We start from the raw sequence: 26,188 nt of genomic DNA on the forward strand, positions 1-26,188 counted from the left end.
TATATTAAACAAGTTATAATGTGGAGTTAAGGAGATGTGTGAATATAATATCTTCTCATGATCAGCTTCTGAATTGTTATTAAGGTCGTAAATCATGAAGCCATGGTGTAGTATCTGGTTATGGGGTTGACAGTTAAACACTTCATTGTATTACTGGATTCTAATGATCCTGAATGAACCATGCAAAAGGATATGCTTTAAATATAAGAAATGTGTATAATCTTTAGTGTATAGTCGAGTTGACCCTCTTGTGCAGATAAACATGAATGCATTAGCACCCTGTTCAGGTATGTGCTAGGGGGTTATGAAGCTCACAGCATTGAGCTGTGAAGCAGTGGAACTCTGTTCTCTGTAATGATGATGCTCCGTTCAGTTCTTTTAGAATGAGTTGGAGAGTTGGGGAATGAGGTGGGGTGGTGATCATCAAACATCCTGACCTTACTATCGGCCTTATTACTAAATGCAACGAATTCCTCACAATCCAGCAGAAAGTCTTTCATATACAGTAGAGAAAGTTCTGTAAATTTAGTAAAAGCAGCATAAACTACTTTTCAATACATTTCATAAAATTTCAAAAGAAACAATAATTGGGACAGTGTCCCAATACTTTTGTCCATGTAGTTTATTTTGATTCCAGACTGTGTCTGTTAAAATATTTAAAGTAGATCTGAGCAAGCGCAGAAGCCATACCAAGTTGAAACATCAAGTTTTTGCACATTATTGAGCAAAACTCTTAAAACTATTGATGGTATCTTTGTTAGATCTGATCAATGATTTAAAATATCTTCTTAAAATTATAATTTGACCTTCTGTTTCGAGTATGTTGGTCTCTCTCCAACTCTCTATCATAGAGATAGGATTCTGGTCTTGCATGGTCTTAGATAACTGACTGCAGGCATTGCAAAGATTGCCTTCAAATGAACTGACTTGTCTTCAAGTAATTTGTTAGAGCATGATAACAAATACATGGTGGGAAATTAACTACTTCAGTCCCCCTCTATGCTGCAAAGGAAAGAAAAAGCAGCTTGTAGTTACTGGGGATTCCTGATGAATTACAGGAATGTGCCCAGGAAAGGCTTCTCTTAAATTCCCTGCCTGTCACATACGTGTGTGTAAATAGGCATATATAGGCATGAGGATTGGAAAGTAAATGTATATATATCGGTATATGTAGATCTTACATGTGTGAAGACAGCAGGAGTATTTATTGCACATGTACTGTCTATGTTTTTACAGAAGCAGGCAAACTGACCATACACTACTCATAGATTGTGTGGGCAGTGTGGTGGGGTATGTCTTGGCTGCAGCCTGATGTCCTGACCACACACACACACACAGCTCCAAGCTGAGCCGTACAGAGGAATACACACTTTGTCCTGGCATACACACAAACACACATCTAGGCTAGTTTGGAACAGGTCCCTGAAAATGCTGAAAAGCATGTTCATCTCAAGACCTCAGGATTCTCTTCCTGACAAACAGCCCTCCGTATTGGTAGATATTAATGTGTTTACTCGAATACAGTGAACCCATTGCCCTTTCAGTGCTGCCCTGTAAAAGCTGGGAATTTTATTTTTCTATTGGAAAAAAGCAAATCGCATCTCAAAAATTGCTACTCTAGTATCAACACACTGGTTTCTACTTAGGTAAAGCTGTGAAAACAGTGGCATGATCTAATTTAATATTATTTAATATTTAATATGATTTACTATTAATCCATTGCCTCAGTCCACAAGATTATTTCCCATTACTCACAATTTGTAAGATGTGTTCATTCTTTACTCCTATTAACACTATTCTGTACAAATATTATATTCTTAACACATTACTGTTGCACTGAGACGTTAACTTCATGTGCAGCATATGTTAACATTTAGTACTCATGGTATTTTTATACATTAATACAGTGATACACTAAGGCTAGGTTCACATTACCAGGCTAAAGTGACTCAAATCTGATTTTTTTGCTCAATGTGAATTTTTTCATGGCTGTGTTCCAAATCAGATCTTTTCAAATCAGATTTGAGTCACTTTTATATGTGGTCCTAAATTGGATATGTAGCCGATCCATGCGACACGAATGTAAATGGTCAAAACAGAATTTTGAAAAAACATTTTGCTTTTATGCATGCGCTACGTGCTCCTCTCTCATATCAGCTGTGCAGCTATAGCTGCAAAAACAGCAAAAGCAAACCCCCTAGTCTTTTTCACCTCCTCGACCTGAGCATGTACTTCAGACCAGCTGTTTACTCTCCACTCCCGCAAAAGATGCTCCACATATGAGCTGCTAACTCATCTATTTCACCTTTATAAAGCTACGACTCTCTAAAATATGATGTTTTTTTGTTGAAGAAGGCGATGTTTCTACACGTATCAATGTGCGCATGTGAGGCGTTTCAGGGACAGATTCATTCAAATTACACACAGATACAGATCACTTACATTTGTGAATGTGAACCGTCAAGATAGCCAAATCCGATCTGAGCAAAAAATTAGATTTGAGCAATATGTGAATGTACTACTATGATACTCTATATGGACAAAAGTATTAGGAAAATGTTCATTCATTGTTTCTTTTGAAATTAAGAGTATTACAAGGAGTTCACCTTTTTTGTTGAAGAAACAACAAGAGGAGGTCAGCCTTCCTAATCCCCAGTTCCCCAATGCAACCCAAATAAATAAAGTATATTGGATGGAGCACCATCATTCCAAAGAACATTTAAAATAAGGAATTTCTATTAAAAGATCTTCTGCCCAGCCTGAAAAGTTAGTTGAAGGAAACACACTGAGATTTTGATTCAACTGCAGCAGTTTACCTTTCATTAAGACTGTCAGTGTTTGAAAGTGCTGAAATCTGCAGGCATGTTTTACTATTCAGCGTTTAGGTTCATGTTTCCAGACATTAACTTTCCTTATAAACTTGTCTACATTTGGGTGCTGTCTTCAGCTACTGTGGGTTATGACCTCACAGCAAAAGCCCTGATTCAGGTCAAAAAATGATTTAGCCCAGAGGCTCGTAATATCAGCAGGCACAGATGTTCATTAATGAGCCCTAAACGCCCTCCATCACTCAGCACCACCTAATGTGCACCTTTAAAAACGCTCCCGCTGACCCCTCATATCCTGCATCGTTTTGTTCATTGGTTCTTTATGTTAGGTTTACAATGTTTGGCCTGCTGCAGTTTAGAGTTTAGACTGTTCAAACCACGAAAACATTGCTTGATCTCTTACCAGAGCATTCCCAATGCTGTATTAAAGCATGTGTGAATTGGAATTAATTTTCCCTTAGTATTGTAACATATTTCTGAGTGAAACACAGTGTCATGGAGGGCGTCTTTTTTTTAAACTACAATATGAGATGAAATCTGCTTTGTAGGATCTTCCAACTCTGGTTGTCCTAGAATTACCTTACATTCTTTTTATTCTCGCTTTTATATTTTCCCAAAGTCTCTATTTAGTCTTAAAATGTTTGCACTAGTGGGATGGATGTATGTACATACTAGAGGACACAAATGAGCCAAAATGTTACGTAATAGTTTTGGAATCAGCCTGTTTTATAGCTCTGTTTTTGGTCATGCTGGATGTTGTTTTCAATAAAGAGACAACATTGTCTGAGGTCTATGTTTTTTTTGCTTTCACTCTCTGTAATCTACAGCCAGCTAATCCATGGTAAATGAGGTTTTTAAGTGCAAAAAGCAACACTTACACGTGTATTCTTGCAGAGTAAATGATAGACAGTGTTAAATTAACACCACAAGTGAGGATTTTAACACTGGCACATTTACTGTGTCTCTTTGTGAAGCTCAGTAGTACAAAGCTCTGAAAAAAAATATGACCATTTAAAAAAAGATGAGTTTCTTTGATTTTACCAAATTGAAAACCTCTAGAATATAAACAGGAGAAAGATGGATGATCACAATGCTTACATTTTTGCACCAGGAGAGGCATAAAGTTATCAAAAAGCAGTGTGTAAGACTGGAGGAGAACTTGCCAAGATGCATGAAAACTGTAATTAAAAACCAGGGTTATTCCACCAAATATTGATTTCTGAACCCTTAAAATTTATGACTATAAACATGTTTTATTTGCATTATTTGAGGTCTGAAAGCTCTGTATCTTTTTTTATTATTTCAGCCATTTCTCATTTTCTGCAAATAAATGCTCTAATGACAATATTTTTATTTGGAATTTGGGAGAAATGTTGTCCATAGTGTATAGAATAAAACAGCAATGTTTGTTTTACTCAATAATAAACCTATAAATAGCAAAATCAGAGAAACTGATTCTGATTCAGTTCAGCGATCTCTTATTTTTTTAGAGCTGTATTTATCTGACAAATGTATTTGTTCTGATTCTAAGTTAGGTCCCTAAGTGGAACGTTTTTTAGTGAGCTTTAGTAAGATGTTAATACAGTTCAAACAGACATTCATTATGGTGCTGGGCTTGGAATTCACTTTGCTTTGCTCTGACAAACATTGTCTGACTTTTCACACAGTATTGTTGTTAGACCACCAGTCTACAACCTCTGAGGTGTTAATGTTAGATGCCATAGGTCACTCCTTCTATTTTGAGTGCGTGCTTCTGTTGGTGAAGTCCCTCGTGCTGATATGTGTGTTTTTTTTTAAATAGAATATCATCCAGAATCTATCCATTAACCACTCCTATAATTTAATATCTTAAACACCATGTTTAATACTGATTAATTAATGCATGAACTATTATTTGTTACTCATGGTTCTGTATTGGCGGCGATAAATCTGATGAAAATTATGACATTAATGTAATTATGAGTAAATAACTAAAATGTGGGCCTTCATACAGAGAGTAAATGACTATTCTCATTATTTTCACATAGTTAGCTTTATAATAAGCTTTATTAAACAATAATGTCTATTAAGTTTCAGAAGTTACTGTGTGGAGACATGTTCTAATAGTTGGTAATATCTTTATTTCCATTAGATTTGTTCCTGTTATTTAAGGAAGAAAGCTGTTTGTGTCTCATTTGTTCTCCTTTTACAGCAATATTAGCTTGTGGTATCTTGAACATGTTACCCCATTACTTTCACTTGTACACTGACTGTAGTAATGAATAATGAGACATGGGGTGGACGTGATCTTTAGAAAAAAAACTGCATTCCCAACATTCCCCCTCCCAAATTCCTCTACTGGTTGTGAGGTTACTGCATCACAATACCGAGTGTGTACACACAGGTGAACGCCATTTCCTCTCATGGTTTCACACCAGCGTGTCTACAAACTCTAGTCTGTATTGAAGCGTGCCTAATCTCAGCTCTAAGCTCCATGTGGTTTGTGGCTCTTTTACTTGTCTGTGTTTACTCGTGGTTTAAATAACTAAAGGATGTTTATCAGTGACTGTGCAATGGGCGGCCATTCATCACACAGGGTGAATAACTTTTACATTTCCTGAAGATTGGAGGAGCGTGCAGCAAAGATAGACTCTTGGTTAGCATGTAAACTTACTGTTCACTGAAAGATGGGATTAATTTTAATTAAATAAAGTTTAATATGGGTTTACATTGAGGTTAATTAAATTGAATCAATGACTATAGTAGCTCAGAAACCTGTACTATATATTCTGACCTTTACAGAGAAACAGAAACCCTCAAACACTGAAATCTTACCACATAACATATTGTATTTTTACATGGTGGATACACATTTTCTACATTCTTGACATGCCGATTAGCTTAATAAAGGTTTAAGGTAGACAAAGCCAAATGTTGGGATGTTTCTTGATCATTGAAGCTTTTTTTTTTTTCTTTTTAAAGATGGGACAGTTTTGTTTATGTCTAAACTTGCAGTGACTCCCAAATTTTAATAAGCTTTATACAATATACAATATACAATATACTGGAATGAAGCTCCAGTTATAATTTAATGGCAATATATGTGCCTTAAACAGTAGCTTAAGGTCATGAGCCACCGGGGGGGGGGGGGTAAGTATATTTATATTACTTGAATAAAATCACAGTGAGAATAAAGATTTCCTAAGCCCTCCCAAGTCAAAAGTTCAAAAGCAGCTCTAGATCTGGGGCAGTTGTGGCTCAGTGTACTCAATACATTAACTCTCTCTCTTTCCCTTTCTCTCTCTTTCTCCCTCTTTCTCTCTCTTGCTCTCTGTTTATGCAAGGCAAATGCCTGCGTTGTACTGTACAAGAGTATATAATGACAATAAAGGTACTTAATTTAAATGCACGAGGAGCAATTCCACGCTGAGCAAGAAGGAATTGACTAAGATACCTACACATTCCTTCCTCCACTGCATCATGTCACACTTCAAAACTGGTCTGATTAAAGTACTGAACCCTAGATAATAATTAAGTTTTGTGGAGTCCCTCAGGGTTCAATTCTTTGGCCTATGAAACTGTTGTTAATTATGGCAGCAGTGTAGATAAAAGAGTTTAAAGAAGTACATCAAAATCACTGCTTACTTTAAAACAGCTAATATCAAATCAAATTAACTCAAATTTATTTGTATAGCGCTTTTTACAACTGGTGTTGGCACAAAGCAGCTTTACAGAAATGTGATTACTAATACTCTCAAATACCTTCAAGATAATGGTTGCATATTCTTCATAAATAGGAATAATGTACACAGTGATTGGAAAGACAGGAATTGCCATAAAATAAGATGTTGTATGTCTACTTGATCAAGGCACACACTGTTCCTGTTTTGAACTCAATTTCTCAAACGTTAAAGAGTTGGAGTCTGAAGTGATACAATGAAGATGTTTGCTGATTTTACAAAGTTCACTCCAGATTGGAATCACAGCTCACTTTTAGAGCACTCAGAGATTGCCCTAATTTGGTAAAGCTGACTGCTCCCACAGCCTTGCCCTCTTGTGAAAAGAGACATTGAGTGAAAGTCAACATTTTGACTCCATCACTAAAGTCCAAAGATCCAAATTAGTCTACCCAGTCATTTACTGGTTGTGAGAGTTAGGTCGCAGCCTAAACAGAAGCTGTTTGGTGTACACATAAAATGCTTGCTTTGTCATTTAGAACCTCTATAATTATGTAATTAGCCACTTTCAGATAACAGTATCCATCCGAAACTGCAGTGACTATAATTTACATTACACTCATGTCTTAGAAAACGAGGATTTTACAATCGAACGATAATGCAAACAGAACAATTTGTGAATTTGTAATATTTTACACTACAGAGACAAGAAAAACAAGGTTTAAAGATTATGTAGCTATATTTACAGATACACTTTAACAGATACACAAGAAAGAGTTTAGAAAAAATATTCCTAGTAATGTAAAATAAAATAAAATATGCAGAAAAACCCTGTATAATTTTACAACCCCAGATAAGTCTCTTGACTGGAGCTCTTGACTGGAAGAGAGGCTAACTTCAAGGGGTATAAAACCACAGAAATGCTGCTCTGTAAGCTTGTGCATGTCTACAGTTCAGAAGTGAATGCAGTGTGTGTGTGTTTAGTTGCACATGTAAGCAAAATCACTGCTAGCTTGTAAACCTAAGGGGTTGTAGAGTGCTGGACACACTTAAAGTCAATATTATAGTGTGGTGATTTATGCTAAAATGCACTGCATGACTTCACAAAACAACTAAACGTACTCTAAACGTATACAACTCTGGAAAAAATTAAGAGACCACTTTCTGAATCAGTTTCTCTAATTTTGTTATTTATAGGTATATATTTGACTAAAATTAACGCTGTTGTTTTATTCTATGAACTACAGACAACATTACTCCCAAATTCCAAATAGAAATATTGTCATTTAGAGCATTTATTTGCAGAAAATATGAAATGGCTGAAATAACAAAACAAATGCAGGGCTTATAGACCTCAAATAGTGCAAAGAAAACAAGTTCATATTCATAAAGTTTTTAAGAGTTCAGAAATCAATATTTGGCGTAATAACCCTGGTTTTTAATCACAGTTTTGGCATGTTTGGCACAGCTTCTTGGCATGTTCTCCTCCACCAGTCTTACACACTGCTTTTGGGTAATTTTATGCCACTCCTGGTGCAGAAATCCAAGCAGTTTAGCTTGGTTTGATGGCTTGTGATCATCCATCTTCTAATTTAAACATTAAACATTAAGTGGTCTCTTTTTTTCTAGAGCTGTATGTTCGTATATAACAGTCAAATATGTCTTAAAAGAGGCTTTAATTGTCACAGTTTTATATTATTGATACGTTATTTGTATCATATGTAATATATGAATAATATGAATGAGTTATCTGTTTTAAATCTAACTTAGCAACATGAATGATGATTATGCAAGCATATGACGCTATGTGCCGTTTGACTATTAATTCAAACATCTGCTGCTCTGGTTGCCAGGACCCATTAATAAAGATTTCTTGTATTGATTAGGAAATAGGGTCTGCAATATTATTTTTAAGATGCATTCAGTAAAAGTGCTCCCCAATGAATAATATTCTGAAATCAAAGGCGGCATGTGGTGCAGGAGCGGATGCTAAGTGTTTTGGCAGCACGTTAGCAGATGTAGACAGGAAGTGGCAGTGAATAGCTAATTGTTTCTCCCTGAGCTGTTCAATGGGTGTGCCTGTGAGACATAATTGGCCAGCAGTTTAGCCAAGAACAGCTACCTCAGACTTGGTTGGGTCTGATTTGGGGCAGTTTCACCGTGTCCTGGCACTGAGGTCATGTTTGAGATTATTCAGCACAGATCTGGGATGGGCAGTTCCAGTTCTGATAGGCCGGAGCACTGCACAGTTTACTGATTTCCCTCAGTCTGCAGATAAATACATCAAGACTTGTATAAGACTTTTATAGCTAAAAGTAATGCTAATCTCTTAAGCCAGACTTCTGACAATTGTCATCCATGCCATTCTCTACCACTTCCTGTGTACATACGCTAATGTACTGCCAAAACACTTCAGGTCTGCTCATGCCCTACAGACTGGCTTTGCGTTTAGGAGGGTTTTGTCGCTAAGTGTGACCAAGAGCAGGGTAAAGCTTGACAGGAATAGAGAGTGGCATTTTTTTTAAATAAATATGGCATAGTGTGTTTACCAGGAGATATCATGAGATATAGCAGATATTGTAAAATATTTTTTGTCACTAAAAACTGCTAAATTTTCTTTAATTGAATGTAGGGGTGTCACAATTCTCGAAATCCTCGATTCGAATTTAGTTTAAATTTTAGGGTCATGATTCGATTCGATACTCGATTTTCTTTGTTCTTTTTTTTTTACAGCAGAGAGACCTATGCCAGTTTTAGATTAGTCTATGGTCAGTCATTGATTTGATTCATCAAATTTACAATATCTTATTTCAAAAGGTGGGCTTGATATAAGTGATGCAAACTGATACAAGTGATCTGTAACCACATTAGGCACTAATGGTCAAATTTAAATAACTTAATTAAGATATATATAATGCCATCTAGTGGCTTTTTTGGTAGCAGCAGTGTGCACTATTAAAACAGCAACATAAAATAAATAATAAAAAATACAGGAACAGTCATGTAAAAAATAAAAAAAGAGCCTTAACAAACTGAACTCTATCCTACTATAACAGTTAAACATGGAAAAAAAGACAAGAGAATGACAAGTTTTTTTCTTTAACAAAGATATATTATTAACTTTATCTAAAAGAAAAAGATGCTCCTTAAGGTACCAAAACTATTAACATATTTGAGGCAAGACGAATCAACAGTTATTTTTATATTTTCAAGTTTTTCTTTTCTAAAGAGATGAGAATGTCCACATTCTCTGGAGAAAGGGCTGCTCTTTGAGCAGTCACAATGTCCGCAGTGTGCTGCTCCATTTGCGTAGCGCGTGCTTGCGTAATTTAGAGAGAGGGATCATCTATCATCTTTTTGACTTCGATGCTCGAGACCGTGACACAATTTCGATCGATTTCGATATTTTACCCCTAATTGAATGTGAGAGTATGGGTAGTCAGGTTCAATCACTTCATAGTATGGTTTCTGACTGTGTTTTGTCTTCACACTTGGTGCGATCCAATTGGGCAGGTTTGATTACAACAATTGCACTCAAAACACCAAAACAACAGCATCAACACCAAGTAGCTGTTCTAGATCCATTCTCCAATGGGTCTGAAATGGTCCGCGGTGAGTCAAAAATATAGGTTTATAAATGTTCTACGTGAGTGCAACATCATTGGAGAGCTGAACATGCCTGGAGGAGAACATTAACTTCCTATTTTAGAGAAAGTAACAGTTATTCCTTCTAGAACTCCAGAGATACATGGCTGTGGCTTCATCAGGGTACCTATGAACAAACACTTGATGATATGAGCACTATCTCTTACTTGTGGTCTCAAAAAAAAACACAATTCTTAAATTGCTTGATAATATAATGCAAGTTTTGATTTCTGCTCTCTTTTTTTAATATACTGGATGTACAGCTCTGGAACAAAATAAAAGACCACTTAAAAATGATGAATTTCTTTGATTTTACCTCTGGAATATAATCAAGAGGAAGATGGATGATCACAAGCCATCAAACCAAACTGAACTGCTTAAATTTTTGCATCAGGAGTGACAAAGTTATCCAAAAGCAGTGTGTAAGACTGGTGGAGGAGAACATGCCAAAATGCATTAAAACTGTGATAAAAATATATATATATTGATTTCTGAACTCTTAAAACTTAAAAATAAATATGAACTTGTTGTATTTGCATTATTTGAGGTCTGAAAGCTCTGCATCTTTTTTGTTGCTCCAGACATTTCTTATTTTCTGCAAATAAATGCTCAAAACTACAGTATTTTTATTTGGAATTTGGGAGAAATGTTGTCTGTAGTTTATAGAATAAAACAATGTTAATTTCACTCAAACATATACCTACAAATAGCAAAATAGCAATAAATAGAGTAACTCATTCAGAAACTCTGGTCTCCTATTTTTTATAGAGTTGTATAATGGTTAATCTACCCATTAACTGTGTATAATGATAAAACTAGTGTAATATTAATAATTACAGTATTATAGTTCAAAAGGCCCATCGCCTTTACAGATGATTGACAAGTGTTTGTGTGCATCCCAATATTAACTATCAATTGGGGGCATCTCACCCCACACTGACCTAAAGCCGTTCTCCATGGCAGTAGGCCACAGCTGGAACGCTCTTCATGTTTTCTAAGATTTCTGAAAAGTCCTGATTATCCGTATATAATCAGGCGATTTATTCTGTTTACAGAGCTTAAATTCACATGGCTGAAGAAATGGAAGGCAATTAAATATTGGCTTGGTGATCACACAGTGCGAGATGATGGGGCCAGGGGGAGGTGACCTGATTGCCTGAGCAGCTGTGCAGAAATGAGATTGCATGAGAGGCTGGTGCTAATGAAATCGTGCAGATTGCTGCTTTTGGGTGAAGTCTGCAGTCTCTTCTCATTACTAAAGGTGGACTCAGGCCATTGTTGAATGACAGTGACTAATACATGTGTTCAATATTACTTACTGTATATCTAAGCCATATTTGGTTGGGCAACAACAGAACTTTGAAGCTGTGTTTTTCCTAGTTTCCTTGGCTATTTTTGCAAAACAGTGCAAAATCAGTTAGTCAGGGTTTCTTGTTTGTGGTTGTGCTGTGTCTTTTTGAATAATTAGCATTAACATTTAACCAACAGATGCTGCTATTCAGCCTTAAAATGATTGGGGCGTTGGGGTTTAGGGTGGAAGGGTGGATGGATGCATTGGCATGGTGTGGGGCATTTGTTGCCCAGGCAGCCGCCCTAACTGTAAAGTGCTATGGAAAACCATGAGATGGCATTTAAAACTCTCTACTTAAAACCTACTTACTGTACTGCTAAAACCTTTACCCGAAAACCAGGAATTGCTGATAGCTGGTTGTGGATGATCTTAGCTGTTTTTTGATGGTCAAGGTTCTTCAAAAACGTGGTTATCTAGGTGAAAACATGTACTGTACTGGAAAGCCAACTAATGAAACGGTCAATTAAATTAGCTAAACCATTAAGCTCAAACATAAACATATCCTATGCAGGACCACAAACCCCAAACTAAGCTTAACTAATGAGCTTAACTATGTTTCTGTACAGTTGCACAGTATTTTTGCTATCAGAATTATTAGAAATATGAGGGTTACATACAGTATCTTTGCTATAAGAATGACAGAATTACATTAAAGGCCAACACTTCATCATGCTATAACTGCGGAAATATTAGTATATATATAGTATTAAGACCCTCTTTGCTGTAGCATGGTGTCTAACCCCTGTTTGTTGTATGGTGAACAGTGGTGTTATCCACGCCACAACATCAGCCTCCAATAGAGAGTCTAGTTAGAGTAGAGTTATTAAGTTATATAAAGTTTTTAAAATGCTTTAAACATTCGCATTAACCAAATTCAGTGCATTTGTTATACTTCATAATAGGGCTGCATGATATTGAAAAAATTGTACATTGCAAATGTTCTTTTTTCGACAATATATATCGCAACATTAAACAAAGCAGGGCCCATGACGTCACCAGCCCCACCCTCACCCGTGCACTGTAGAGCTGAGTCAGCGCCGAGCACTTAAAACCCGAGGAAAACAGCAAAACAACAGTAATCGGCCCTTTAATCGGGCATTTAAATGGCTGTTCAAAAAGTTAATAAGAGCATTTTTCTAGAAATAAAAGCATGAATTCAGCTGTAACTGGAAACATCTGTGCAAAACTGTGCTGGACTGAGGTGCACAGCTTTCGACACATGCGTTTACAAGCACGTGCCCAACCATGTGGATGGAGGCCATGCCCCTCATGCTCCCCCACCCCCTCGCACTTCTTAGGCAGCAGCAGCCTATCACTCACACAGACACAGAGACAGTGTTGTGTATTTACTTCTTGTGTCAAGAATCAAAACATTGCAACATGACGTGTTTCATTTAATTGCCTTAGGTGACATTGTATGTCCTGCAATGTGACTATATATATCGTGCAGCCCTACTTCATATCCACTGTAGCTGTATTAAAGAATTCCATCTTTAATGCTTTTAATCATACCCTGAGCACAGGAGCTCACCTAGGCTTTCACCTCATCTCAACTGAATCCTCCTGGAGGGTGGAATAATCTGCTAAAGAGCACAGTAAAACCTACTGCCCCCCCCCCTACTGTACCCCACAAGGCACCCCTCTAGAGTTTCCCCTACACAAACCCATGGGAATGGAGTGAATGGAGTGAATGGAGGTAATGGCAGTGCTGCTGTGCGATGAGCTAATGCTCTAGTCCACTAGTCCGCTCTTTTACTAACACAATCCCCCGGAGGAGAGAAGTCAAAGCTCCTCATTATGAACTGGATGATCTCATCGGGGTGATGCCGTTCACTGTAATAACGTAAGGGTCACTCATTAACTCTGTAGTCTAATAATTAGCATATGGAGATACTGAGGCCAGGTCGTTGGATCACAAGTACAATTGTTCTGTGATTCTAAACAGGGATAATCGTGGGATTGCTTGGTCAGCAATTATTTGAAGGTTGTTCAAGAAGTTTTGATTTTATTAATAAGTTGCTCTGCTGGATAGAAACGGATAGATGGATAGATGTTTCAAATCCATTCATAGGAGGGTAAGGACAAGCTTACGCCTCCTCTTTTTGAATTGCTGCCAATGCAGCATCACTAGACAAGAGTGCTGGTTTCCTAGCTCCAATGCAGGAATTAAACAATGCCTGTGTCATCCAGCATCACAATTTCCTTCAGTGATGAAGCAAAAGAGCTTCATCTACTCACCCCACCAAAAGAACCAGTTCATGTTTCTACCAGTTTTAGTGGAATCGTCAAAATGTCACATCATATATCATCAACATAGGGGATTGCACAGCGATCATGATTTGCGCTGAAGAACATTAGTATTCTTCGATTTTCCGCTGCGAACAAAAAATGTTTCTGGAACCTGTTTTTGTTGGTGAAAATGCAGCGAACCAGTTCTAAATTGGGTGCGCGGCCCAGAGCGATGATGGTTCCATGTCGATGGAAAACAGATAAGAGAGCATAGTTTTCTTTTAGCCTCTAATTTCAACTATGTGTTTGTCATATTATATTGAGTGCGATAAAATTATTATAATTTTTGAACCGATAAAAAATTCAGATTGTAAGGATGGAAATATTATGTCTTGAAGCCTACTTTGTTTTTGTTTTGCTGTTTAGGTTTAAGCGGCAGAAAGCAGAAGCATTTCTGAGTGGAAAGGGATAAAATATTGTGTTTAATGGTACCAGTGTGCTGGAACGACCATCCCTGCTAAGTTGTCGGGTCGCTTTTCGCGGGAGTTCTTTTGGCCACGTCACATGTCTTTACGTAGTTACGTCACAAGTACAGCCTCTGAACGCGAGCAGCTGGTGGAGCAATGGTGACTCCAGAAGGGCTGAGTGTTTAAAGTGTTTTATTTTGTTGCAGAAGTATATATATTCTGGAAATTAATCAATTATTTTTTAGTGTTTCTTTGCACTGACAAGTATTTCATTATATTAAATACCCTGAAATATTAATTTTTATAAAATATTATTTTTTACCCTGAAATATTATGGTAGGTGTGTGGGCACAGGGCGACATTACAATAACCTTTAGAGCAATTTGATCTGGATTATTTCTGATGAAAAACATGATTCAATGATGTCCTTGATCAGCAAAACAGTGATTCACTTAATCACCAGCATGTGGTATATATTTTTTGTGCTATATGTTCAAATGCCAGAAAAGTGATTTAAGTGTTGTGGACGATAAGTTTGGCTGAGTAAGAGTAGACTTGCGTATACACCCTTTTCTGCTGGATGCCTGTAGCCAGAAGGAATGCTGTGCTAAGTGAAGTTTTAACAGCAGTGAAACTACTGTGTTGTATGTATTAATCCACTGCTTGAGTGTCACAGCACAGTTTCATTAGAGATGGGTTTTTAATGTGAGATTTATAGTGGAAAACGTCTCAGTTCAGAGGCCTGTCTGAAGCACATTCTTAAAGTCTTAGAACTGTCAGCAGTAGACCATTTAAGCGATAGCAGATTTGTAGCTCTTTCACAGTTAAAGTGGTTAAGTCTTCTCTGCATTCTTACATTTTATACATACTTTATATAACACTGTGCAGCTGGTATAATGGAGAGCTTTACGTTAAGTTTGATGTGCTGATAAGATGTCAGATGGAGTTTTGAAAAGATTTACATTGCTGTAAAACTAGTTCCTGTGGAGATTACCTAAGTTTCAAAAACCTAAGGTTGGCTTTACATGCTGATCCTTTAATGCAGTTACAGTTACATAGAGCAGTTTAAACATAGTGAAAGTTAATGGAGGTGGGTAATGTGATTGTGATAGTTAATGCATGTTTTATTACAAAGAGCACAATTAGTCCTGACAGCAGTTCATTATGAATTTTCATTATTACATTAGTGTTTTTTCATTATTTTAAATACATATGGAATTATTTCGTGAATAAAAAAATTATAAACATATGAATATGTTTTATATTTTACATTTTTTTAAGTAGCACCTTTTGCTTAGATGACAGCTTTGCACATCTTGGCTGGATTTTTTCAATCAGCTTTATGAGGTATTGATCTGAAATGGCTTTCAGTTAACAGCTGTGCTGAACTTGTCAAGTTAATTATTAGAATTTCTTGCCTCTTAATGTGTTTAAAGGTATAGTTGACATACGGTGAATAACCTTATTTGAGTAATGTTCTAATCCATATTATGGCAAAAACTACACAACTAGGTAAAGAAAATTATTACTTTAAGAAATTATCCGAAACATTTCAAGAATTTTGAAAGTATCCTCAAGTGCAATAGCAAGGACCATCAAAACATTTATGATGAAACTGGTTCTCATCTGGACCATGCCAGTAAAGGGAGGCCAAGAGTTACCTCTGCTGTACAGAACATGTTCATCAGAGTTACCAGCCTCAGAAACCACAAGTTAACAGCACCCCAGATAAGAGCACCTAAATGCTTCACAGAGTATTTTGGTTTGTTTTACGCTTTTAAGTTTCTACATGGTTCCTTCATAGTCTGGATGACTTAAGTATTAATTTACAATATAGGGAAATAACATTGAAGAGTCTAAACTGTTGATTAGTACTGTATACTGTGTAATGTGAAATAGTTTTTATGCAACATTTAATACATTAATTTATTCTTATAGAAATTTTTTAGGCAAGATTTTTAAGTAAGATTATTGATCATTTATCATTCGGGCTAAATAAAAATGCAAAATCATTTACACACATTTGAGATGCTTTGTTTATTCTACATGTGCACTTTTATTTTGTTTTTGTGTCACAAGAGAAAAAAAGGTAACAGTCAGAGGCAGTTCTACCTTGTATAGCTCACTTCACTGTAGTGTCCAGTTAAGGTGGCTTGGTGGTTTTAAGGACGTTCCTGAAAATTCAAAAACACTTTCTGCCATGTCTTAGCCCTGTCTCATGTCTCTGTGTGTCTTCCCCACGTGACCTGTGCCTCTCTGTGTCTCCTGTCAGTAGATTTCCACCATGTGTTTCTCATTTGTAGCTCCGCCCCTTCCCCAGGTGTTTCTAATTATAGTGTTTCCTGTTTCCTTAAATAGCCCTCGTCTACCACTTTGTCTCCGTCGGTCTTTGCACCTTCCTCTGTTGTTTTGTCGTTCTTGTGTTTCCTAGCTTAGCCCTCGTTTTCTTAGCTTTAGCCCTTGTCCTTTGTTTATCTCTTGTTTCTTGTTTATTTCCGTGTTCCCTAGTTCCTTGTATATTACCCTGCTTGTGTTTATTAGTTTATTCCCTTGTTAATATATCCCTGCCCTGTTTAGTTTTGTTTATTTCTTGTTTGGTTTTTCTAGTTTCTTGTTTAGCTCCGTGTTCCCTAGTTCCTTGTACATACCCCTGCTTTGTGTTGATTCCTAGTTTAGCTCCTTGTATATATTTCCTGTTTGTTTATCATTATTATTATCTCTAGTTTGTTTGTTTTAGTTCTCTGGTTCCTCTCGTTTGTTTCTGGTTATTTTCAGTCATTTAGTTTATTCCATAGTTCCTTGTATGTATCTCCCTGTTTTATGTTTAAGTGTTTACTTGTTTCTTGTTTTTGTTTATTTATATTTATTTATTAAATTATTCATTTTTCCCTTACCTGCACTTGTGTCCGCCTCCTCGTCTCCCTGCCTGGGTCACCCTGACACTTTCCTGTTCACTGTTAATTGATTAACCCTTTCTGTACCCTAAATGTTACCAAACATTTTATTTAATCTTATTTGATGTGTTTAATTTATGTTTTTGATGAAATTCATGTCTGTTTTTCACAAAAAGGAAAAAATGAAGGAATCAGATCCAGTTATGGTGCATTCCAGAACATCTATAAATCTTTTTTTAATATGGCTGTTTGTTTTTTTATTGTGAAATACTCACATTTGTAGTGTGGAACCTCTCATCTCTTAAAGTTTCCTTTCATTCAGGAACAGGATCTGCTTGAACATTAGTGGTTGATTTAACATAGTTGAGGCTGCTGCTCTGGTCACACACGTGCCAACAGGCACTCAGCAACAAGCGCTCGGCTTCTTCCTTTCCACACAGTGGCTTCTGTTCAGTGTAGGCTAAACTTAAAGACATACCTCACTTTAGCAGTAAATGTATAGCTATTATTTGATTTTCAGGTCAAAACAACAAGCAGTTCACTGTACTTTACTGTACAACAGGATTCTTTAGATTTGGCTGTGAACCAATAATGAATTTAATTGCTTTGAGATCCAGGGGGGTGATGGCATTTGGCAAGCGAGTCACCACTTTTAAGATGACTAAGGAAATGACACAGTACACTACGTTTAAATAGAAGCAGACCAACGCTGACAATCAGGCGGTCAAACATATTGGCAGAACTAGTCAAAATATCACATTTATCCAACAGTAAATCCTATCTGTTTCCCTATCAGATTGTTAATCCCTCAAACATTTAAAACATTTCTACTACAGTGCTGAATGATTGATCTTGGTCACACTGTTTGTATATTTTCAGATGTAATGGTGCTGATGGGATTGTATGTAGTGCTGAAAGCTTGTGGTAGTCAGTCAGTGGCCCAGATGTTCTTGTACCGTTATACATATACACAGCTCTGGGACCACAAAAAATTATGAAATCCTCTGGAATATACTCAAGATGGATGATCACAAACCATCAAACCAAGCTGAACTGCTTGAATTTTTGCACCAGGCATACAGTTATCCAAAAGCAGTGTGTACGACTAGTGAAGGAGAACATGCCAAGATGCATGAAAACTGTTATTAAAAACCAGGGTATTAAAACTTGCAGAAAATATCACACAAATGACCTGTTTCTGCACTGAAATGCCAAAAGTCATAGGATTGCAGTAAAGTGGTGTGTGGTGCAGCACTGCCTGTCACAGTATTACTGGTGGTGTTTTACTACTTTGGGTTGCTGAATGTGTCTTTGAGATGTTTTACTCTGCTATAACATGTAGCTCAGATGTGTCTCAGCCCACCTCCTCAAGTTATTTGAGTGATGTGATTTGTAATTGTTTTTAATGTTTAAATTTGTGGCTTGGCTTAATTCAGATATAATTCTCATTCTCAAGATGCATAAAGTGACCAGGTAAAACCAGGTCTAAATTACTACTTTAAAAATATACAGAAATGTACTTTTAAAACTTCTAATAGTTTGCAAGCTATGTTTTTGCAGGCAGATGTAAATCAGTCACACTGAATTGCAATATGCAGCATCACAAGTCACACTTGGCAAATCACAAATAGAATTGTATCATGACCCAAATACGATATCATGAGGTCCCTAGAGGTCCACACCCCTCAACTTTATAGCACCATCATGTGTACAGTTACAGCTCATGTTTTACTGGGGAAAGCTATGGGAAAGTGGATCTGGCTGTGTTGTTTGGGAAATATGAGTTCTTGTGTATGAATATTATTGCTAATAAAGCTCTGAGTCTGGCACAGCAGTAGGGATAATACTGCTGCTGTAATATTCACTAGACTAAAGATCCAGCTACTGAAACAGCGATTCTTTCCATAATGAGTCTAATTTGTACCTCAAATGTTCACCACAGGTTCTCTCCTGCTGTGGGTTTAACACAGCAGTCACTGCTATGGGAATTATTACTCTCATATACCGCTTTCTGTGTTCTGTTTGTATTTCTGCACTGTAGTTATTGGTGGTCCTGTGGAGGATCAGCCTAACAATTTTATTTCCTCATCTCAAACAACAAAATCCACTGCTGAGTGAGTGAAATACCACAGAGTACGAAAGTACATAGATGACACATCAATTTCATAATTGTGTTTTATCAATTTATTTTTATTAAAAAAATCAGGTTAGAACTAGTTATATGAATGTAAAACCCAGCACATTCTACATTCTGTATAACATCCATACATACACTATCCTGTGATTCTCTCACATGTCACTATATGAGTTAAAATGATGGACAAATTGCTGTAATGAACTTTCCACAACCATAAAAGGGTCTGTGACACATACGCCACCATGGGCTCTTTCTGTGTTAAGCATATTCATATATGTGTTTTTTATTTTATCGTCAAGCCCTAGCCCCAATACTTTGTCTATGTAGTCTATATAAAAAAACTCTGCTGTTGACAGTGCAGATTGATCACGGTCAATTAAACATCATTTTTCCATAAACTGCACCATTGGGACTCATCAGGCGAGGAGACATGGAGAGTGTTCTTTGTCCAGTACTGTGTCTGGTTATGAGGTGGCCATAGATTTTGTTGGTCTCTAGATACTCAGAGTGCTGTAGATGTTTAAGTGAGGCGTATCGCTCTGCAGATGGTATGGGTTCAGTCAGCTGGGGAGTCTGAAAACTGACCACTAACTAGGGTGAAGATTACCCTGGAGTCTGTGGTTTCACAACACATGGCAACAGTGCTGATGTATTAAGTATTTCTGGGCTGAAGGACTAGCTATGGAAACCAAGCATACACACACACACACTTTGAAATGTAGTGACCCAGATGTGGACCACCATGAAAGTTTATTGTGCTTCAGGTTTACTTTCAGTTTGATTAAAATAATAGAAAATGTAATATAACTGTCTATACTGTATCATTTTGGTTTTCATATTAGTAATATAATGTTAATGAGTGAAGTGTATAGTTAGCATTTGAGGGCACTTCAATACATGGGAAAGATATAGAAAGATATAGGAAGAGATAAGAGGAAAAGTTAGGAGGATTGTGGCAAACACTGGTGAGTTTACACAATGAGAAGAGCCTGAACCAGAGGTAGACGGGCACCGGCACCTAACCATGAATGGACTCGCATCAGCATTGAGGAGAATACAGAGGGCAGTTTAGATCATGGAGAACAAAGAATAAATAGAGAGAAGAAAGTAGAAGAGACGAAAAGATTAAAGTATGAAGGGGTTTAATAATAATCAAAAAAATATTTTAAAATATGTATTCAGAGTAACACAAGCTATAAAGGTAAAACTGTAATGCAATGAAGAATTAATTAAAAGCAAGCCTGAGAAGGTATGTTTTCGGTCTACATTTGAAGACCAAAGCCCTGTCCGGACGGAATTACTTTCTCAGTGGGACATCTTTAAAAAATATTTCACATTTCTACTCAAAACTCATACATTCAGACTGCAATTGAAAAAACAGGAGGACCAGTTATTTTTTGGCTTTCTCTGTCACGTGAAATTGCGTTCAGTAGCTCCTCCATTTTCACTCACTTTTGTGTTTACATGGATCTCCGTGGAAATGTGCACCCAAAGTGTAATTATGGTGCGTGTCAGTTAAAAAATAGCTATTTTATTAAACGCAAGGTGACGAAACTCAGAGATGTGGATTCGGACGGGACTTAAAATAACAGAAGACCACGGAGTTCAGCGAAAAACAGTAGGTAATTCAGACTGTGATTTTTTCAGAGGACGTCTGAGAAAATTGCATACATGGTTGTTCCGGACAGGGAAAAAAAGCACAGAGAACTCCCTATAAAAGAGAAAACTACTTAAGGACCCCCTGAGAAACGTATCCCATCAGGATAGGGTTCAAGTCTCTAATAAACTCTGAATCAAATCTTGACACAACTCTATCTGAATCATATCTGTTCTAGTCTGGTTGATACACTCAGTTATTCTCTAGATTACATTTCATGTTCAGGGCTAAAGATGGCACAATACAAATACTAATGGGAATCATGATCCAACTTCATAAACACTTTACTGTCTACCACACAGGATGAAACAATCAACAAATGCATTGGCATCTCAATCTCTTTACCTTCATTCAAGGTTACAAAACCTTACTGGGAAAGAATCCAAACAATTTTAATAGCAGTATAAAACACACAGACATAATGATCATTATATTTCATACAGAGCCACAGTAAATCTCACCTGTCAAGGTGACCCCTTTATTTCTTTTATGTTTAAGATAAAAGTGACCCTAGTCTGGACTCAGACCTTCCATTTGGAGAATGACAATTGTCTATTTTCTCCCATTCTTCACCACTTGCTCACTCAGGTAATAGGCAACATCTGGATCAGCAAAGACTCCTTGTTCCATTGCGCAAATGTGCTAATGAAAAATGATTGCTCCCAAATGGATCTGCCTCATGCTCCTTCATGCATTTCCAGCAATAGCTCAGTAGCCCTGGTAACTTTACCGTAAAGTAACATCTATAAAGCATTTGTTAGCACTTTTCAAAACATTTGAAGGCTTCCCTGGTTCGCTATAAAACGTGAACTAACAAAGAAATGTTTATTTTATGTCATCATTATGACCCTGACCTCAAGGACCATTAAGCCATGACCACCAGCCCATGCTTATAAAGAGTTACATGAATATACCATAGATATGCTTGCATACAGTACAGTGAGTATACAGCAGTGTATCTGTAAAAGCAAATAAAGCTGTTTAACTGGTACGCTTGTGTTACAAAATATGAATAGTTGAATGATACAAATAAACAAACATTTGTGTTCTTCTAATCAACATTTAAAAAAAATTACTCGCAAGCAAAAGGCTTTTTGTACTGATGTTTATTGATATTTATTCATGTAATGAAACAGGAGCTAGTATCTCATGACTTTTGCCATGTCCTATGGAAGCTACAAAACTCTTCGATGTTCACACAAACAATTCCAATACCTTCTATGACATATTCCCAGTATGGAAGTGTCCCTGGGGACTGAGTAATGGTAAATAGAATGTCATATTCATATGGCACTCACTACCATTTGCACTACGGTCTATGATTGGTCATCGTCTACGGTGAAAAATAGAGGTAGCGTGATACCTGTCACACTTACAAGTTCTCTACCTGCCTCCATTAATTCCCTTCACTGTAGTTCCCGTTTATTATCTCCAGAGTACTAACCACTTTCACCTGTTTCTCAAGTACTTTAGTTTATAACCTGTTTATAATAATCTTACTTTCCACCTATTCCCCAAAGCATCCTGTTTGCTGACACTGTTATTTGAGCACGATTTCCCCCTCTGTTCACCCTTTTGGATTTTGGATTCTTTTGATACCTTCTCCTGTTTGATTACTGGTTTTAGACAGTTGTATAGTATAATATTTCAGCATTGTCATTGCTTTCAGGCCTCACTGAAACTCTGATAATTCACCTAACTAAATCGCCTTGCCATGAGCACACTGTCCAGTGTTCAGCCCTATACATAAGATAACACCACACAACTTCTTCCAGTGTGAGCTTTTCCAAACTGTCCACTGAGTTTACACTTCATAATGAATTTACTACACAATTACTTTTTATTCCATGACTTTTGCCAGAGCAGTGTATAGTATGGCAAAACGGTTAGGACATTCATACATTGAAAAGCTGATGATGAGACTCTGGTAATCATTCCACAGCACGATAGTAGTAATGTATATTACTAAATATATGAATTAAGCAGAAATATGATGAATATACACAAAATGTATGTAAAGAGTTAACAGTTAAATATTTGCATGTATACCTCAGGCTATACATTATATTGCACAGTTTTAGAAGTAAAGCATGTAAGATATACTTCATTGCATTATAAGTACTGAGTAATAACTGTAATTTCAGACATGCAATATTACGGAATAAGGAGTTGCCAAGGCATTTTGATGACCTGCTTATGCAACAGCAGTTTTTCTGAACTGCTTTCGATACGCTCATTAGCAACACAAACATGGAAAGTCTTAGTTGTTAGTTTCATATGCTCGCTCTAAACCCTTCTTTTTAATCATCTCAGTGAGTGAGATAAATTTTTATGGTGTAAGTTCTTTTACAGCTGTGTGGGTCAGTGCAGCACTGCCGATTTTGGCAAGGGAGAGACGCTGCTGTCCAAACATTCGTGTAGAACTTGATATCTGGCCTACAGAACCCTCTCCAGGCCAAACATGAAGTTACGACTCACTCCTTCACAGCTGCGTGAGACACAGTCCTTTATTTCACTGAGAATCATGGGAATTGAGGTTCGATCAAGGGGACTTGAGCCGCACAGTAGATGAGATAAGATCAGACTGCAGACAAGAGTTTCTCCACAGAAGGTTCAGTAGGTTGATGATAAAAGTGAAGCTGGACACTTGGCTTCTGTATAAGATCTCATTGTCTGCTTCAGAATCTTACTATTCCTGAAAGACTCGTAATATCCATTGAATAAGGTGGACAGCTGTGAACAGCTGTGTTTTGTGATATGAGTCATTAATCAATGCAGGGATTGGAATTGTTTTGGCCACCAACTGTGGGATTAAAAACAGCTTGTCACGCAAACTTGTGCAATGATGTTGGGCCCTGTAGCCTGGCAACGCCCAAAGCATCCTGCTAACAAACACATTTCTGACTGCTGTCTTACATTTGAATGGGGATTTCCTCACCAAATGCCTTGTAATGAACCAAAATGCACATTTATTGCTGTGGGGTATTTAAAACAGGCCTTTATTAATACAGGTCTATTTAATCTGTTGCTAGTAGTCTTGTAGTCTCCAGCTTAACCCCTAATGCTCTGTTTTTTTTAATGGGCTAGTATATTTTATTATTACAGTGCAAAATATGTCCGCTATTAATGTAAAAATGTCTTAGAGTGTAGTAAAAGAAAATGGCCTAGGTTTTTAAGAGATATACACTATTTACAACATCTGACTGATGTTCTTTAAAGGGTGTCGCCATCAGTTTACTGCATTTAAGTCATGCACAAAAGGGCAGAATGCTATAGGTTTCTGTTGCCTGGAAATGCCAATGCATGATGACACACAGCACAGGCATTTATATTGTTTGTATCAATATTGGAATTGTTTTATTATTGCTTAATTGTATTAAGCACTATGATATATGAAATTTGTTACATTCTAAGGATTACTGATTGCAACTAAATTGAATGCAATGCAAACTGTCTGAGTTGGTTCTTAGTGGGGAAATAATTCATGAATCACCAGCAGTTCCAAAGAGTTTAAGAGATTCATTAAATGGCTCTTTCACCTAACTGATTGATCATCCTCTACAGTAAAAAAAAAATAGGATAGGATGATACCTGTCACACTTACAGACTCTCAATCTGCCTTCATTAATTCCTCTTACTGTAGATCCCATTTATTATCTCCAGAGTACTAACCACTTTCACCTGTTTCTCATGTACCGTGGTTTGTAACCTGTTTGTAATACTCTTACTTTGCAAAGTATTGCCACCTATTCCCTAAGGCTAATATCATAATATCACATTTATATCTTAACACGTTGGATTATTGACTTCTGAAATCCCTGTTTTTAAGTATCAATAGATATTGCTGAATAACAAAATATCATATGAGTTTTTTTTAAATATTGTGATGATACTTATCTGATATTTTTTCATTAAAAACTTCACACTTCGCTTAAAGCTCTTAAACAATATTAAGCCAATAAACTCTACTACTCAAACTCTCTGCTAACAAAAAAAGAATTGCTGCATCAGCCCAGACAGACCAGAGCATTGCTCATGTCAGAACACCACCCTCTGTGGTGGAGGCTGAAGTGTGTGCATTGTGCGTCTCGGCCCTGGTTCACAGGAGCACTCTCAGCAGCATTGCTCATATTAGCTTGAGCTAATATCTTCCAGATGATTCTGTCGCACGCCGGTTCACCTCATACAGAGCGAGCGATTGTTTCTACAGTTCTCTGCAGACTTAATTAGGACCGTGTGTGTGTGGGATTGGGATACTGGGAGGGAGTAGGAATGTGGGTTAAAGCATTGTCTCGAGGTTTCAGACGGATTGTGCCTGAATCTGCTGATCAGAGACCAAGGCTGTGTGCTTGTCCCTGATGTTCGACTCTGAAGCCATGCTGGGGAAACTGGTCCAAAAGCAGTGCTTGGTTTGGGAGAGGTGATGCTTGGTTTCAGATGGTAATGCTTTAGGAAACTGCTTTAGTGATGAATGGATGGAGGTGGGAAGGTCTTTTTCAAAACAGAAATTGATTGATGTGGGCAGGAGTAGATGTAGAGACCAAAATGTTACCTTGGATGTTTATATGAGAACACTTGAGTGTGTGTGTGTGTGTGTGGCTATCCACAGCTGGATAGTTGGCTCTTTTTTCACTATGCAAGTATGATGTGAAATCTATGGGGTACTTTTGAAGAGTTATGACTAACTCCTGCAACTACTGTACAAATGGCAGCTTATGACTGTTCATCATTATACTATAATTCTTTATTACTAAAGACGTTTTAGTGAAAGAATAATACAGAACACCTCCCATTTGTTATTCCAGTGGTTCATTGTGATTCATCATCTCCATCCCTCACACTCCCCCAGTGCTGAAAAATATAGAATCACATTGAAAAACTCACATCTTGTGTGTTGGTTTAATGGTTTATTTACTGTATGCAAAAGCACATTGTTAAAGATGCCATAGAATATCAAACTGTATTATTTGAAAAATGTGTAGAGATAGCCCTAGACAGCTTTGGCAAATTAGTAAAACCTGATGGCAACTTGGGAGATGCGAGTGAATTTTGTTGTTGATACTAGAGAGCAGCACTTCACCTCCAGGCTCTGTTAGCTATGGGATACAGGTTGCTAAGCTAAACATGCCTAATAGGTGCAGATATTCCTTATTTAAACTGCTTCTCTCCCACATCTACCCCCTTAAAAACAAACCTGACTACTTCAACTGACTGCTGTACTACAGCTGAATGCACATCAGAAAGAAAAGCTCCTGTTTTCTCTCTTACTGTCATGACTTAACCTCAAAAAGGGACTTAGGGCAAGGCTAAAAACTAACCTTGAT

General features: G+C 37.1%; 1 protein-coding gene across 2 annotated transcripts in view; it reads left to right on the forward strand.

Annotated features, from left to right (window-relative positions):
* The window catches only part of col15a1a (collagen, type XV, alpha 1a), a 121,436-nt gene that overhangs the window by 28,020 nt on the left and 67,228 nt on the right, over window positions 1-26,188 (forward strand). The gene's annotated exons all lie outside the window — the stretch shown is intronic.

The sequence above is a fragment of the Astyanax mexicanus genome, chromosome 6, assembly GCF_023375975.1.
Source record: "Astyanax mexicanus isolate ESR-SI-001 chromosome 6, AstMex3_surface, whole genome shotgun sequence".
NCBI classification, from domain to species: Eukaryota; Metazoa; Chordata; class Actinopteri; order Characiformes; family Acestrorhamphidae; genus Astyanax; species Astyanax mexicanus.